The sequence below is a fragment of the Scyliorhinus canicula genome, chromosome 5 (genome assembly GCF_902713615.1).
Source record: "Scyliorhinus canicula chromosome 5, sScyCan1.1, whole genome shotgun sequence".
Taxonomy (NCBI): domain Eukaryota; kingdom Metazoa; phylum Chordata; class Chondrichthyes; order Carcharhiniformes; family Scyliorhinidae; genus Scyliorhinus; species Scyliorhinus canicula.
This window is the reverse complement of record NC_052150.1, coordinates 80,371,012-80,387,652: the sequence shown is the minus strand read 5'-3', so window position 1 is coordinate 80,387,652 and position 16,641 is coordinate 80,371,012.

Here is a 16,641-nt window from a genome sequence, read left to right as displayed (position 1 = left end):
GACTCTCTCCGGCCAGTTTATAGCCCCGAAACCGCCTTCAAAATCTCACTCGTTCTCTCCTGCCAGATTTTACCCTCATGCCTTTCTTTATCTTTATTCTTCAGAAGACATGACATTGCTGGCCAAGCCAGCATTTTTATTGCCCATCTCTAATTACCCTTAAGAAGGTGGTGGTGCGGTGGCAGCCTTTCCTGGACTTCCTGGCGGAATGGTAGGGAACTAGGCCGACAGCAGCAGCAACCCGGGGGGGGTTTCGGATTGGGGGGAGGAAGAACTGTGTACATGGGTCTGTGGGATGTGGCAGGTGCTATCTCTTTCCCTTTTGTTGTTTGGGTGCTCTTTTGTTTTTTGTTTTTGTTTTCTTTTTCCTTTTGTTTGAAGTTGCTCTTGAAGTTGGGGGGTATTGTTCTTGGGGTGTAACCGCGGTTGTTTGTTAATAGAGTTAAGATGTTTATATTTTGTAAAAATTTCAATAAAAATTATTTTTTTTTTAAAAAGGTGGTGGTGTGCTGCCTTTTTGAACTGCTGCAGTCCTTATAGTTTAGGAACACCCACAATGCTTTTAGGGATGAAGTTGCAGGATTTTGACCCAGCGACAGTGAAGGAATGGCGATACAGTTCCAAGTCAGGACGGTGAGTGGCTTGGAGGGGATCTTGCTGGTGGTGGTGTTCCCATGCATCTGCAGGCCTTGTTTTTCTAGCTGGTAGAGGTTGCTGGTTCGAAAGGTGCTGTCTAAGTAGCCTTGGTGACAAGCCCCCACTTCTGTTACAATCCCAGCTCAAGTTGCCACTGGACAAGCCAGATCCAAGGATGAAGCCTGGCTTGATAGATCCTGGGTGGGATTCTCTGGTGTGGCGCACTCACGCCAGCAGCGGGATTCTCCATCCTGCCAGCCGGCCAATGGGGTTTCCCATTGTGAGCAGCCGTCGGGAAATCCCCGGGCTTGGGTGTGCTGCTGGCATAACAAAGAATCCCGGCAGCGGAGAATCCAGCCTCCTAACTTTTATTTCTTTGTTTAGATACGTTGATGAACAGAGTCACAGGGCAGATGAACTTTTAACAAAAGAAATAAACATATATTAAACTAGAAGAGATTAACCCCAGCTATACCTTTCCAGGTTTTTACAGATTTGTAAGGATAACACAAGTTACAAAGTCTATACTATAATGATCACAGTAAGTACACCAGTCCATGTAAATCAATAGGTGAAATGTGGTCTGAAACCTCACACTATGAAACCAAGTGACTGATCCCAACCAATACAACGTCTGCAAATTTCTCATTAATTCCCCTAGATTCTTGTCACACTGGACAAACTGATCTCACTGGAACTCTGTCTTCCACACAATCTCCACTCTTGAAGAACACATCTTGGAATCTTCTCCCAAATAATGCATTCTCTCAGATGCCTTCTCCAATGATCCACCTCCAGGATCTCAACCTCTCCTTCAGGTATTCTTCTGCTCTGGATCACCATGTGAACTCAAGCTTCCACACAAGATTTCCCCCACTACCTACCACAGACCCCAGCAGCTATGTCCTTATAGGACTCAGCCAGTTCAGTCAGTAGTGGTTCCAATGAGCCACTATTGGTGATGGATATGGAAGTCCCTGCCGAGAGTACATTCTGTGCCCTAACCACACTGAGTCCTTGCTCCAAGTGGTATTCAATATGATTCATTGTATTGATTCATCAACTGAAGGAGAGGGAGGTTAGACGGTAATTAGCAGGAGATTTCCTTGCCCACGCTTGACCTGATACCATAAGAACATAAGAACTAGGAGCAGGAGTAGGCCATCTGGCCCCTTGAGCCTGCTCCGCCATTCAATGAGATCATGGCTGATCTTTTGTGGACTCAGCGCCACTTTCCGGCCCGAACACCATAACCATGAGACATCATGGGGTTTAGAGTTGACATTGGGAATTACGCCTGTATGCCACTGTGCTGCCAACTCTAGTGGTCATAGTGGTGCCTGGTTCATCGTACAGTATGATTCTGTAAGTAAGACTATGTCAGGTTGTTGCTTGACTAATCTGAGGAAAAACACAACAATTTTGGAGCAAGTCTCCAGTTGTTAGTTAAGGGACCCTTGCAATGTTGACAGGCTGGGTTTGCCATTGTATAGGTCGATGCGAGATGATCCATCCCGTTTTATTCCTTTTTGTTGACTTTGTAGCTTTTTGATACCACGGAGTGACTTGCTAGGCCACTTCAGAGGGCATTTAAGAGTCAACTACATTTCCATGGGTCTAGAGCTAGACCAGCTAAGGACAAAAAATGTCCTTCCCTAAATGGAATCAGATGGGATATTATCACAATCAACAATGGTTTCATAATCAGTATTATGAAGACTATCTTTTAAATTCCAGATTAACTAAATTTAAATTCCACCAGCTGCCATGGTGGGATTCACACCCATCCCCAGTCCAGGCCCCTGGGTTATTTGTCCAGCGACAATCCCACTATGCCATCTTCTCCTTTCAGATCTGCAAGAAGTGTCACTTAACCAGGCTGTTACGCAGCAGCAAGAAGTGAAAGGGGAAAAAAAGACCAATGATGAGGAAAACCATCACACAAACTTACACTCTGCGCAATTCTGATACTAACACTGAGTGTATTTTAGAGGGAGTGTAGAGGCAGGATCTGTACATGGTGAGATAACTGGCATGAGTAGGTGCCAGCTTGTCAGCAGGTGAGGTCCCACATGAGTTATGCTGAAGAGGACTCAAATTTGAACTGGGATAAAGCCCCAAAGGTAGAACTACATAGGGGCACAAAATCAGGCAAAAGCAAGACAGGCACTAAGGAAATATGAAAGGGCAATTGGTTGACTTGTTTGGAATATTGGATGGATTTTTTTGATAAAGTAGTTTTGGAATGTTAGTTTTGTGATGGTTTTAATTTCAGCATATGGTCAAGAGGATTTTGTGATGGTCAGTAACAGATCAAATGTAAGGTATGGGACTGTGTTGAAAACTCTCCATGCTTTCTGTTGTCTGGTGTAATATAGTTCATGTTTCTTGTTTAATAAATGTTTGAGCTGGATTCTCCGTCCTGTGACATCGACAATGCACATCACGATCGGGCGGAGAACCAGGGGCGCGATTCTCCGCTGCCCACGATGGGTCTGAGAATAGCGGGAGGGCATCCCCGACATTTTTCACGCCCTCCCGCTATCCTCCCCCCCCCCCCCCCCCCACGGCCGCCCCACGACACGAATCGCTGCTCGCCGTTTTTTACGGCGAACAGCGATTCTCCCCAGGCCGATGGGCCGAGTGCCCAGGCCTTTACGACCGTTTTTACGGTAGCAAACACACCTGCTTGCTGCCATCGTAAAAACGGCCGCAACATGCCCGTTCTGGGCATCCAGGGCCCCGATTGGCACGGCAGCACCACGGCCGTACCAAGGGGGGCATGGGCCCGCGATCGGTGCCCACCAATCACGGGCAGTGTGTCCGTAATGGACGCACTCTTTCTACCTCCGCCGCCCCGCAGGATCAGTCCGTGGGGCGGCCGAGGGAGATGAAGACCCGGGCATGCGCGGGTTGGAGCCGTCCAACCCGCTCATGCGCAGCTGACGTCATCGTGCGCGTCAGCCGGCGTGACGCTTGCCGCGCGGACTTAGCGACGGTCGCTAAGTCCGCGATGCCTGCTTCACGGGGCCCTACTGCTAGCCCCGCCCGGGAGGGGGGAGAATCTGGTCCCGGGAGGGGGCGCGGAGGCTGCCGTGAAACACGGCCAGTTTCACGGCAGCCTTAAATGCGGCGAATCGCGCCCCTGGGTATCAGGCTGGAATCGACGTTCACGGTCAGGCCCAGAAGTGATCGCTATGCTCCAGCCCCCCCGCTGGCGGTGGGATCTGGGTTTTTACCTGCATGCCAGCAGGAGATACACCAAGCGGGCCTAGCACCAGATTCTCTGGGCCCTCGCAATTCTCCCGTCCTCTGGGCAGGGAATCAGGTGAGCAGGGATTACTCTGGGAGAAATCGCCCTATTGAGGGGTCCCTGTTGGAGCCTCCCTATTTAGGGGGTCCCTGGGGGCGGGTGTGTTGGGTCACACTCGCACTTCGGGAGGGGAGAGGAGACACAGAAAATCCGGGGGTGGGGGGGGTGCTGATTCACGATGCGGAAGGGGGAGTGGCCTGCTGCAGGACCTCGCTATCGGTTCACACTAACTACTCAATATAGTGGCTCGAAACCATGATTCCCTTGGAAAACCCGTGTATTCCTCTCCGTGCATCAATTTACATGCTGAGGAATAGTGAATTGCTCCGTGATTTGCACTCTCACCAGCTCCGGCGGAAAGAAATAGTCTCCCAACTGGAGAATTTCACTCTTAAATCGTTTTGCTCTTGAGAATCTGTTCAATAAATATTTTCCATGGTTTTAAAATAAAATTTAAAACATTATGATCTATCAAACCAGATTCCATTCTGAGATCTGAATTGTCCAGTTATAGTATCATCTGGGATTGTAACACATTTACTAAGACTCACTTCATTCGACCACCAAGCTACTGGTGTCATTACAAGGTAGAAGCAGGTCTCATATACATAAGTTATCTAGATCAGAGCTCACAACCACTCTGAAATAAATGTTGGTGAATCTTATGAATCCAATTAGCTCACATGGGAATTACTTCCCAGCAGAGTTCTACTTGTATCTCAGGGAAACTTTGAGCTGATTCGGTGGCCTACCCCCAGGCCTATTTTTGGAAAATTGGCTGAGGTTCATAGTCACTAGTAACCATAAAATGCTGTTCCCTCTGTTGTATGAGTACAAAGGCAATTGCAGGGAGGGCAATTAGATAATCTGCTCCTTAGAATTGTCAGACTTGTTTGAGACAAAATTTTCAAGGATTTGAAATTCATCTACTTATTTTTAGAAATTTAAGTCCTCTTCTATTGATTTTATTGGACCCAAATTGCTGCATAAAATGTCCCTTTCCTTATGGATTATTGAACACTAACCAAAACATTAATCCTAATGTTTCTGTTAGTTGTTAGATCTTTTGTTCACTTAGATTGAGTTGAGGCAAACTAATGATTGGCCTGCGCACTATAGGAGACCCGGGGGGGTAGGGGTTACTGGCTTGTGATGCAGCGCGAGGCCAACATCGTGGGTTCAATCCCCGTACTGGCTGAGGTTATTCATGAAGGTTATTCTGCATTACAAGCCAGCTGTTTAGCCCACTGTGCTAAACTAGCCCCTGAAATACTTCCATTCATGAAACAACGTGTTAATGTCCCTGGCTTGATGCTGCTGATATTATAGTTCCTCTTCGAAAGACAGGCAATCTTTTTTTTAGATATGTTTTACTAGTAATACTACTACTCCCTCTGAGTGAGGGAAAGCTTGTCTGTGCAAGCAGACTAACTCTAAGTTTCCATTAAATTCTACCTGTTTTCCTTGAGAGTCTCAACTGAGAAACTCCAGTTTTCCTTCCTGGAAAAAGAAAGGCAAATAATTTCAAACTTGTTCCGTGCTGACCTTTCAATATTCCCTTTTCTCTCACCTGTTTTCAGTTAAGGCGCTGCTGCTGTTAGTGGAGCATTTTCAATGTCTAGTTCTTTATCTCTGTTCCATCAGCTTGTGCTGCCTAATGAATAACTGTAATGGAGAGTGTTACTGTCCCATGAGTAGTGTTACCATTAGGCATCACCCTGCTCCCTATTCTGCATCTGTGAATATTTCGGTCTTACCTTTTGGTGCATAATTAGTCTTAAATTCGGTGTGTCTGGAGTTTCTTTCACCAGGGCTTTCACCGAGAAAATTTTAGTTCCTCAGTTTTGGTTCAGACTTAACTGTATGTGACCTGAATTCATTGTAATTTCTATTTGTGATCTGTACTATCACCAAGTTTTGTACCTCCAACCTTGTGTTGGCATCATAATACTGATGTTGAAAGACACATCCTTGTCTTGCCTACGTTTACACATAAAATATTTCCATTTTATCTCTTATTATGGGCCAGGGTTAACTGAACACCAAAGTATATGATGGAGTTCACCTGAACCACAACTAAAATAGATTTTGGTTATGGGGAGCACAAGGGCCCACTTTACAGGTGTGATGCAATAGAGAGCTAAAAGTATTTTTAAAGAAAAACAATGTTTATTCTATGAATCCAGTTAACATTTTATAAACACACAGTAAACATTTATCAACTACCAACACTGACCACCACACAAAAGATGCAGTACTCTATAGATAACCCTTAATGTCCCAAACAACATCTATAAGTTAAACCCTTTTTAAATAAAGACAGCAGGTTTAAATTCTCTACAGAAACAGGTATTACTTTGAAATCATCAATGAGTTGAAGACATTCTTTAGATTGCAGAGAGAGATCATGGGCGGGATTCCCCGACCCCCCCACCGGGTCGGAGAACACCAGGGGTCGGCGTGAATCCCGCCCCCACCGTCCTTCGAATTCTCCGGCCCTCCAGAAATCATCCTGACGTGAATTGCGCCGCCTGCCTCGGAGAATGGTGGGGACCGGCGCATCGCAATGTGCCCCGGGTCCGCCCGCATTCTCCGGGCCGTGATGGGCCGATGTCCCGCCCATTAATGAGGGTCCCGCCGGCGTAAATCAAGGTTGGTCCCTAACGGCGAGACCCAGCTCCTTGGGCGGCCTCCGGGGTCCTTGGGGGGGCACAAAGTGATCTGGCCCCGGGGCGTGCCCCCACGGTGGCTTGGCCCATGATCGGGGCCCACCGACCCGTGGGCGGGTCTGTGCCGTGGGGGCACTCTATTCCTCCGCGTCAGCCTTGTACCGATCCACAATGGCCGCCACGGAGATGGACCTCCCCTTGTGCATGTGCAGGAATGACGCCAGCAGATGCTGGCACTCCCTCGCATGTGCCAACCGGCGGAGGCCCTTCGGCGCCGGTTGGCGTGGCGCTAAGCCCCTTCCCCGCCAGCCGGAGCAAACCACTTTGGCACCGTCCTAGCCCCCGAAGGTGTGGAGGATTCTGCACCTTTGGGGCAGCTCGACGCCGGAGTAGTTCCCGCCAGGGTTTGCGCCGTTTTTTCCCGCCCCGACGATTTGTACAGAAACCCACCCCATAACATCTTCTTGCTGTGAATGCAGCTCTCCCACACTGAAAATGAAACTAAACACTGCAGCTGCCAGCTCAAGACGAAAGTAAAAGCCAGACAGACAGCCCAGCTCCACCCACACGCTGCCATCACTGCAGCTATTTGATAAACACCCATTTCTTAAAGGTACATCCACCTGACACTCTCCTGTCCCCTAGCGTAGAATCTTTTCATTTTGAATGGTTCATCTCATATCTGTTCTTACCCTTGGTCACTTTCTTTGAACTTAGCTTTCCCTTTCAACAGATTGATTTATTTTTAGGCTAACTGTTGCTTTGCTGTTATCTGCTTTGTCTTTTACTTATGGACTCTTCAGAAATATAATTCGGTGCATTGATAGGTTTCTGACAACTTAGCTCAGGTTCTGTAGCTATGTACTTGTTTTTTTAATGGGATTGTTATAGATTGTAATAGTAGCATATTCCTATTTGAATATATATAGATGGCTTTAGCATGTGTGAGCATGTGCAAGTGATGTAATGGGTAGTGCGGGCTTGCGTGGGTTTTAGTATTACCCTGAGGGGCCTGTGTATGGTTGTGGAAAACTGCTGCTAGTTTCTGTTCATGCTGTACTGTTACTTCAATACTTTTAGAAGTAAAGAAGATTACATTTTCACAATGTGTCCGACTGACTTATTTTGTGGTCAAGTTATCGCATCTTTTTGGCGATGAGGAGTAAACAGGGCAAGAAAAATTAGAGGTGCAGCATGGCAACATAAAGTTTTGTACGGTGAGTAGCTAGTTTGCTACGTGAGTGAAAGTCAAAAGCTCTAGCCAGCGGGTTTCGTGAGTTTACCAACAAAAAACAAGTCAGCGACACTACGACTATGTTTGGGACTATCAGTGAGTTTGTGAAGGGGCACAAGGGGCACAAGGACTGGATTGAATATTCAGAAAGGTTGGGGTACTTTGCTTGACAAATGGAATTGCAGATGAGGCTAGGCAGCGCTCAATTCTTCTGAGTCTGTGTTGGACAATGACATACAAGCTAATGAGGAATTTAATAAGAATAATAATCTTTATCAGTGTCACAAGTTACTGTGAAAATCCCCTAGTCACCACACTACGGTGCCTGTTCAACACCACGGAAACAGGAGGAGATTTCATTTCATAGAATCCCTACAGTGCAGAAGAAGGGCATTCAGCCCATCGAATCTGCACCAGCCCTCTAAATGTGCACTCTACCTAGGCCCACTCCCCCTTAAACGCGCAGCCCCACCTAACATGCACATCTTTAGATGAAGGGACAATTCAGCATGGTAATCCATCTAACCTGCATATTTTTGGATTGTAGGAGGAAACCGCAGCACTTGGAGGAATGTTACACAGATACAGGGAGAACGTGCAAACTCCACACAGTCATCCAAGGCTGGAATCGAACCCGGGTCCCTGGCATGTGAGGCAGCAGTGCTAACCACTGTGCCACCTTGCAGCCCTTTTGCAGATTTGCGGATTTAGTTGCACTCATTCAGAATCACTGCAATTCTAAGCCCTCAGTGATTGTCAATTTTTAAAATTCTATAGTCATTTTCGGAAGGCAGGACAGTCGGTAACTCATTTCCTTGTTGAATTGCGTCAACTCTCTGAGCAGTTTTAGAGGACATGCTCTGAGACAGATTAGTCTGTGGCATTAATGAAGACAGTATTCAGTGGCGCTTGTTGAGAGAAGCCACGCTGACTTTCAAGAAGGCTCTAAAGATTTCTTAGAGAATGGAAATGGTTGCCAACAATGCAAAAATATTCAAAAAGTCAATGATGGAGCACAGGCGAGTGCAGTGCATCAGGTAAGAAAAGAACCAGCAAACAAAAAAGGCGAAAGCAGTGGGATGTTTCAGGTGTAGAGGCACACACTATGCAAATCTTTGTAAATTTATGACACTGTCTTGTCACAAATGCAACAAAAAGGGGCATTTGGCAGGGGTGCTAAGAGCAAGACCAAGGCATTGGTGAGACCGCACCTGAAGTATTGTGTGCAGTTTTGGTCCCCTTATTTGAAGAAAGATGTGGCATTGGAGACAGTTCAGAGGAGGTTCACTAGATTCCAGAGATGAGAGGTTTGTCTTATGAAGAGAGATTAAGCAGTTTAGGCCTATACTTTCTCGGGTTTAGAATAATGAGGGGAGATCAAATTGAGGTATATAAGATGATAAAAGGTATGGGTAAAGTAGACATGAAGCGGATGCTTCCTCTTCTGGAGCATTCTAGAATGAGTGGTCATAGTCTCAAGATAAGGGAGAGCAAATTTAAAACAGAGATGATGAGGAGAAACAACTTCTCCCAAAGGATTGTGAATGTGTGGAATTCACTACCCCAGAGTGTGGTGAATGCTGAGACAGGGAGTAAATTTAAGGAGGAGTTAGACAGATTTTTAATTAGTAATGGGGTGAAGGGTTACAGAGAACGGGCAGGATGCTGGAGATGAGGCCATGATGAGATCAGCCATGATCGTATTGAATGGTGGAGCAGACTTGAGAGGCTAAATTGCCTACATCTGTTCCTAGTTCTTATGTTCTAAGAAAGAACTATTCTGTCTAATTCCACCTTCCAGCTTGTGGTCTGTAGGAAACAGCACCTCAAGCGCAAATCTGGTATTCTTGATTCATAAGGGGATTTCTTAATTAATACGGGGAACAGGGGTTTTGGGGAGAAGGCAGGAGAATGGGGATGAGGGACGTATCAGCCATGATCGAATGGTGGAGCAGACCTGATGGGCTGAATGACCTAATTCTGCTCCTATAACTTCTGGTCATGGTCTAAGTCAAAGGCTGGGCAGGGAAGTTCAAATTCAAAGAAGCCTCAGTCAGCTACGCACCACCTGGAAAGCACAGAGCAAGAAGAGGAACCCTCCTACAACATATTCATTGTGAATGAGGTGCATGTGGAGCTGATCTATGCTGCAGTGGAAGTCGATGGACAGAAAATTAACTTGGAGATGGACACGCGAGCCTCTGCATCTGTCATCAGTAAAGAGACCTACAGGATGAATTGTGACTTTAAGCGGTCGCCAGCCCTTACTCAGGCAGGGATCAAACTGCACACATACACTGGAGAGTCCAAGCCGTTACTTGCAGCATTCGAGGTGGACATTGCATGTAACAGGCAAGAAGCAAGAACACGGTTCCTAGTAGTAAAAGGGATGGGCCTAGTTTACTCGGGCATGACTGGCACAGGAAAATTCAGTTCAACTGGGGTGAGATAAAGCACACAAAAGTGACAGAAGATGTCATTCAGAAATATCCTGAGGTTTTTAAAGACGAACTGGGTACATTGTGTCGCATGACAGATAAGTTGTGGATCCTGAGATTACTCATCGCTATTTCAAGCCCAAGACAGTGCACTACACCATGAAAGGCAAAGCGAAGGAAGAGTTGGAGTGGCTGCAAAGGCCATTGAGCCCTTTCAGTATTCACATTGGGCAGCTCCAATTGTACCAGTTCTTAAAAGTGATGGTACTGCGCACATACGTGAGGATTACAATTACCATTAATCAGGTTTCCAAGATGGTCACTTAACAGTTGCTGAGGGTGGAGAATCTGTTTTCAATCCTTGCAGGAGGCAAGATGTTTTCAAAACTTGACATGAGACAAGCCTACCAAGAGCTCTTATTAGAGGAGGACTCAAAACAGAATGCTATAATCAACATCCACAAGGGTTTATTCTAACACAATCATTTGGTTTTTGGGGTGTCTTGCTATCCAACAATTTTTTAAAGAACAATTGACAATCTATTGCAGGGGAGGCCTTGGGTTGCATTTCATTTGAGGGAAAACTGAGGAGGAACACATCAACAACCTGGATCAAGTATTCAAGAAATTTTCAGAAGCAGGTCTGAGTCTGAAGTGTAGCAAGTGCATCTTCCAGGCACAGAGCGTGGAATATCTAGGTCATGAAATCATAGTGCAGGGTCTGTCCCCTGTGGAAGAAAATGTTTGAGCTATCAGGGAAGCGCCAAATCCCAAGAATGTGTCCATGCTCAGGTCATTTCTGGACTTAGTGAACTACTTGGGAAGGTTTCTGCCAGACCTTTCAACAGTGTTGGCGCCACTTTATCTGCTGCTCCACAAAGAAGCCAAATGGAAGTGAGGGCCAACACAAGGGAAAGCTTTCAAGGACATGAAGGCATTGCTACAATCAGCTAATCTGCTGGTTCACTTTGACCAGGACAGAGATCTCATTCTATCATGTGACTCATCACCTTACAGCGTTGGGGCAGTGCTCTATCATCTGATGGAGGATGGGTCTGAAAATCACACTGCATTTGCATCACGCACACTGACAACAGCTGAGAAGGGATATTTGCAGCTAGACAAGGAAGGTCTAGCCATCATTTTCACTGTGAAACAGTTTCATCAGTACCTTTATGGGCGTTCATTCATTACATGTACAGACCACAAGCCTTTGATGAGCCTTTTTTGGGAATCCAGATGCATTTCTCCCATGATCTCAGCAAGATTACAGCGCTGGCTCTCTCATTGTCAGCTCACTGGTACAACATGGTGTACAGGGCAGGAATGGACAACACCAACGCAGATTGATGAGTCATCTCCCTTTACCAGACAGGCCAACCATGACAGTATTTCTTCCAAAGACTATTGCCTTGCTTTAAAAAAAAATTAAATTCATAGTACCCAATTCTTTTTTCCAATTAAGGGGCAATTTAGCTGTCCAATTAACCTACCCTGCGCGTCTTTTTAGGTGTAGGAGTGAGACCCACGCAGACACAGGGAGAATGTGCTAACTCCACACGGACAGTGACCCGGGGCTTGGATTGAACCTGGATCCATGGCACTGTGAGGCAGCAGTGCTAACCACTGCATTACCATGCCGCCCCTTACAATTTTCTTGCTTGAGAGACTTTCACATTTTCCTGTGAATGTTAAATAGATTAAACAGTGGACGGACAAGGATCCTGTCCTGTCCCAGGTGAAAACCTTCCTTATGCAGGAGTGGCCTCCTGCTATAGAAGATGATAAACTGAGAAAATATGTAAAACGCAAAGTTGAACTGTTTGTGCAGGATAGTTGCATCCTTTGGGGGGTCTAGAGTGGTCATTTCATTGCCTGGTCAAGTGCAAGTCTTGGATGACGTTCATGAAGCTCATCCAGGTACCTCCTGAATGAAAAGCTTAGCAAAATCGTATGTTTGGTGGCATAATATGGATCAGGACACGGAGAGCAAGGTTAAAAACTTGTTTTGCATGTTAGATAAACCAAAAGACGACACTATTATCACCATTACATCCATGGGAGTGACCTGACCATCTCTGGTCTAGACTTTGTGTGGACTTTGCAGGGCTTTTTACATATGTTTCTAGTCATTATGGACATGCATTCTAAGTGGTTAGAGGTTCACATAATGAGCAAAATGACAGCTCCATTTACAATAGAGAAGCTATGCCAAGTTTTTGCAACTCATGGCTTACCGGATTCTCTTCTTTCTAATAGCGGGACAACATTTACAAGTGATTTATTCCAAGAGTTTATGCAAAGAAATGGAATACGCGTACTTCTCCTTTTCATCCACCTTTGAATGGTTTCGCAGAGCGAGCTGTCCAGATGCTGTAAGAAGGGCTGAAGAGAATGACAGGCGTTACTTTGGGAACTGGACCCTCACAGTTCTTACCCTAGTATCGTATCACACCACAACTAACAACAGGACTCTCACCAGCTGAAATGCTGATGGGCTGGAAGCTAAAGTCTCACCTGAATCTGCTACATCCAGATGTCAAAACAAGCGTAAGAAGGAGACTGGAAAAGCAAGAGGAGAGACATGCTAAGGAGAGGCTGTTCAATCCAAATGACTGTCTGTGTAAGGAATTTCAGCAGTAACTGATGTTGGCTGCCTGGAGATATTCTAAACCAAAGTGATCCAGTAGATTTAGTGGTGAATAAACTAATGAAAGTGTCATCAAAGATCACATTTGTCCACACCACGACTCAGACAGCTACGTTTTTGGATCACACGGCAGAAGAAAATGCTCGAGTTGAAATTCGACAGGAAGTGCTTCCTGTTGTTCAGGAGTATCCAGTGGACTCTACTCCAGGAGAGGATGAGGGACCTTCATTTATGAACACCCAGCCCACGCCTGCACCCACAAGTCCATGTCAACTGAGCCAAGCCTCACCAGTGTCTACTGAGACACCAGTTCTGCGCAGATTACAGCTTAGTTGCAAAACTCCTGAAAGACTAACATATAGTTACATAGAACATAGAACACAGAACAGTACAGCACAGAACAGGCCCTTCGACCCTCGATGTTGTGCCGAGCATTTTCCGAAACCAAGATCAAGCTATCCACTCCCTGTCATTCTGGTGTGCTCCATGTGCCTATCCAATAACCGCTTGAAAGTTCCTAAAGTGTCCGACTGCTATCACAGCAGGCAGTCCATTCCACACCCTAACCACTCTCTGAGTAAAGAACCTATCTCGGACATCCCTCCTATATCTCCCACACTGAACCTTATAGTTATGCCCCCTTGTAACAGCTACATCCACCTGAGCGTCCACTCTATCTATCCCCCTTATCATCTTATAAACCTCTATTAAGTCACCTCTCATCCTCCTCCGCTCCAAAGAGAAATGCCCTAGCACCCTCAACCTTTCCTCATAAGGCCTATCCTACAAACCAGGCAGCATCCTGGTAAATCTCCTTTGCACCCTTTCCAATTCTTCCACATCCTTCCTATAGTGAGGTGACCAGAACTGCACACAATACTCCAAATGTGGTCTCACCAGGGTCATGTATAGTTGCAACATAACCCCGCGGCTCTTAAACTCAAGCCCCCTGTTAATAAACGCTAACACACTATAGGCCTTCTTCACGGCTCTATCCACTTGAGTGGCAACCTTCAGAGATCTGTGGACATGAACCCTAAGATCTATCTGTTTCTCCACATTCCTCAGAACCCTGCCGTTGATCCTGTAATCCGCATTCAAATTTTTTCTACCAAAATGAATCACCTCGCACTTATCAGGGTTAAACTCCATCTGCCATTTTTCGGCCCAGCTCTGCATCCTATCAATGTCTCTTTGCAGCCCTCCGCCTCATCCACTACTCCACCAATCTTGGTGTCATCAGCAAGTTTACTGATCTACCCTTCAGCTCCCTCTTCCAAGTCATTGGTAAAAGTCACAAATAGCAGAGGACCCAGCACTGATCCCTGTTGTACACCGCTGGCAACTGGTCTCCAGTCTGAAAATTTTACATCCACCACCATCCTCTGTCTTCTATGTGATAGCCAGTTTCTTATCCAATGGGCCAAATTTCCCTCTATCCCACACCTCCTTACTTTCTTCATAAGCCGACCATGGGGAGCCTTATCAAATACCTTACTAAAATCCATGTATATGACATCAACTGCTCTACCTTCATCTACACACTTAGTTACCTCCTCAAAGAATTCAATCAAATTTGTGAGGCAACACTTATCCTTTACGAATCCGTGTTGACTATCCCGGATTAAGCTGCATCTTTCCAAATGGTCATAAATCCTATCCTTCAGGACCTTTTCCATTAACTTACCAACCACCGAAGTAAGACTAACCGGCCTATAATTACCAGGGTCATTCCTATTCCCTTTCTTGAACAGAGGAACAACATTCACCACTCTCCAGTCCTCTGGCACTTTCCCCGTGGACAGTGAGGACCCAAACATCAAAGCCAAAGGCTCTGCAATCTCATCCCTTGCCTCCCAAAGAATCCTTGTATATATCCCATCTGGCCCAGGGGACTTGTTGACCCTAAGGTTTTTCAAAATTGCTAATCCTTCCTCAGAACATCTACCTCCTCCAGCCTACAGTTGAGACATGAGGGTCATTATGTCTCTTTCCTTAAGGAAGATGGAAATTTAAGGAGGGAGAAGTGTTGTGGAGTGTTATAGTAAGCATCTTCCCATTTTGAACATATATACAGATGACTTTAGCAACTATGGGCATGCGTGAATGGCGTCATGGTAGCACAGGCTTCCGGGGTTTTAGTATTACTATGAGGGGCCTGTGTATAGTTGTGTATAGTTGCTTCTAGTTCTGAATCCATGCTGTACTGTTATTTCGATATTTTTATAAGTAAAGACGACTGAACATTTACAACACATTCAACTATATTTTTGTGGTCAAGTTGCCAAAGGGATCCTTTAATTGCACTTTAATTGCAAAAGTAAAGTGAAAATACCATAGTCTCAAATGACTCTTTCCCCTTTGAGGAGAAGAGCTGACTGGTGGTTATTTAACCTGAGAATCACCACACCTAAGGCGAGGGGCAAGGTTGAAAAGGCGGGGCCTTCATGAATAACCTCAGCCGGCGTGGGAATTGAACCCGCTATATTGGCTTTGCATCTCAAACCAGCTGTCCAGACAACTGAGCTAAACCAGACCCCACTTTAATAGCAACAACAGTTCTAAAGATTTTGGAGACAAAGGGAGGGGAGGGGTCCTTCTCCCCTCAAAATGGGCACATTTGCATCTGATATATGCAACCCAAGAACTTGGTACTATCTGCTATTTAACATGATTCCAGGGTGTGGCCAATGCTAACCATGCTGTTAAGTGGCAGGCAGCATAAAGCCTAAAATTATGAGAGGCAAGCACCAGTTAAAAGTAGCCTGCATCTCTTAAAGGTGAAGTGCATTAGGGCGGGAGCAAGGCTAGGGATTAGTTCAGGAAGGCAATCTGCCTTCGAAACAATGAGGAATGACACAACATGGAAGAAGTGGGCTCCAAGGTTCTCAGACGCAGATGCAGAAGAGGAGAGATATTCTCTATCCGTAGGGAGCCAGAAAGCTTTTCAGTTAAACTTTCAGAAAGAAGTGGGTCCAGATAGTTATGGCTTTCAATGCCAGGAGTCAAGCCCCAAGAGACTGGATACAGTGCCAAAGGAGTCCAATGATCCAACACAAAGTGGTCAAGGTCAGTGAATGTATCTTCAACTGCATCAGTAGCCTCAGCAACTGCTCAATGCACCAAACCCCATCACTCAGCTACCAACAATTTCTATCAATTATGACTCTAACTTCACCTCATCTTCTTAACTCTTAGTACTGTTGCAAGCCTCACACACAACTCACAGTTTGAACACATTACCAACTATTCAACCATGACAGCCACATCAACCAAATATTTTGCACCACTCACCAACGCACTTCTCTCTTTATTGCAGAACAAGGTGGTGCACAATTTGAGGCACCAGGTCCAAAGTGGTGAGCGGTAGGTGCGTCTGCATTTCCTTACAAAGCTCTCCTCCATTGGAGCGGCTAATGCTGAGGCCATGGTCAGTAGCAAGGCTGAAACCATAGAAGATGATGGTAAAGTCATACCTAATCCGTCTTACATCCTACTTACACTCATCCTGCAATCTCTTCTGATTTACAAACGAGAGGTGGCATGCACCTTTTAGTTTCACTGCCCGTACCTCAAAACAACCCTAACCTTGTGCCTTTATCCTTTCCAACAACCTGGGACTGCCACCCCACAGTGGTGAAAGAGCAAGAAGGAACAGTAATGATGAAGAAACACTGTCACTTGATCTCACACTTGCAGTC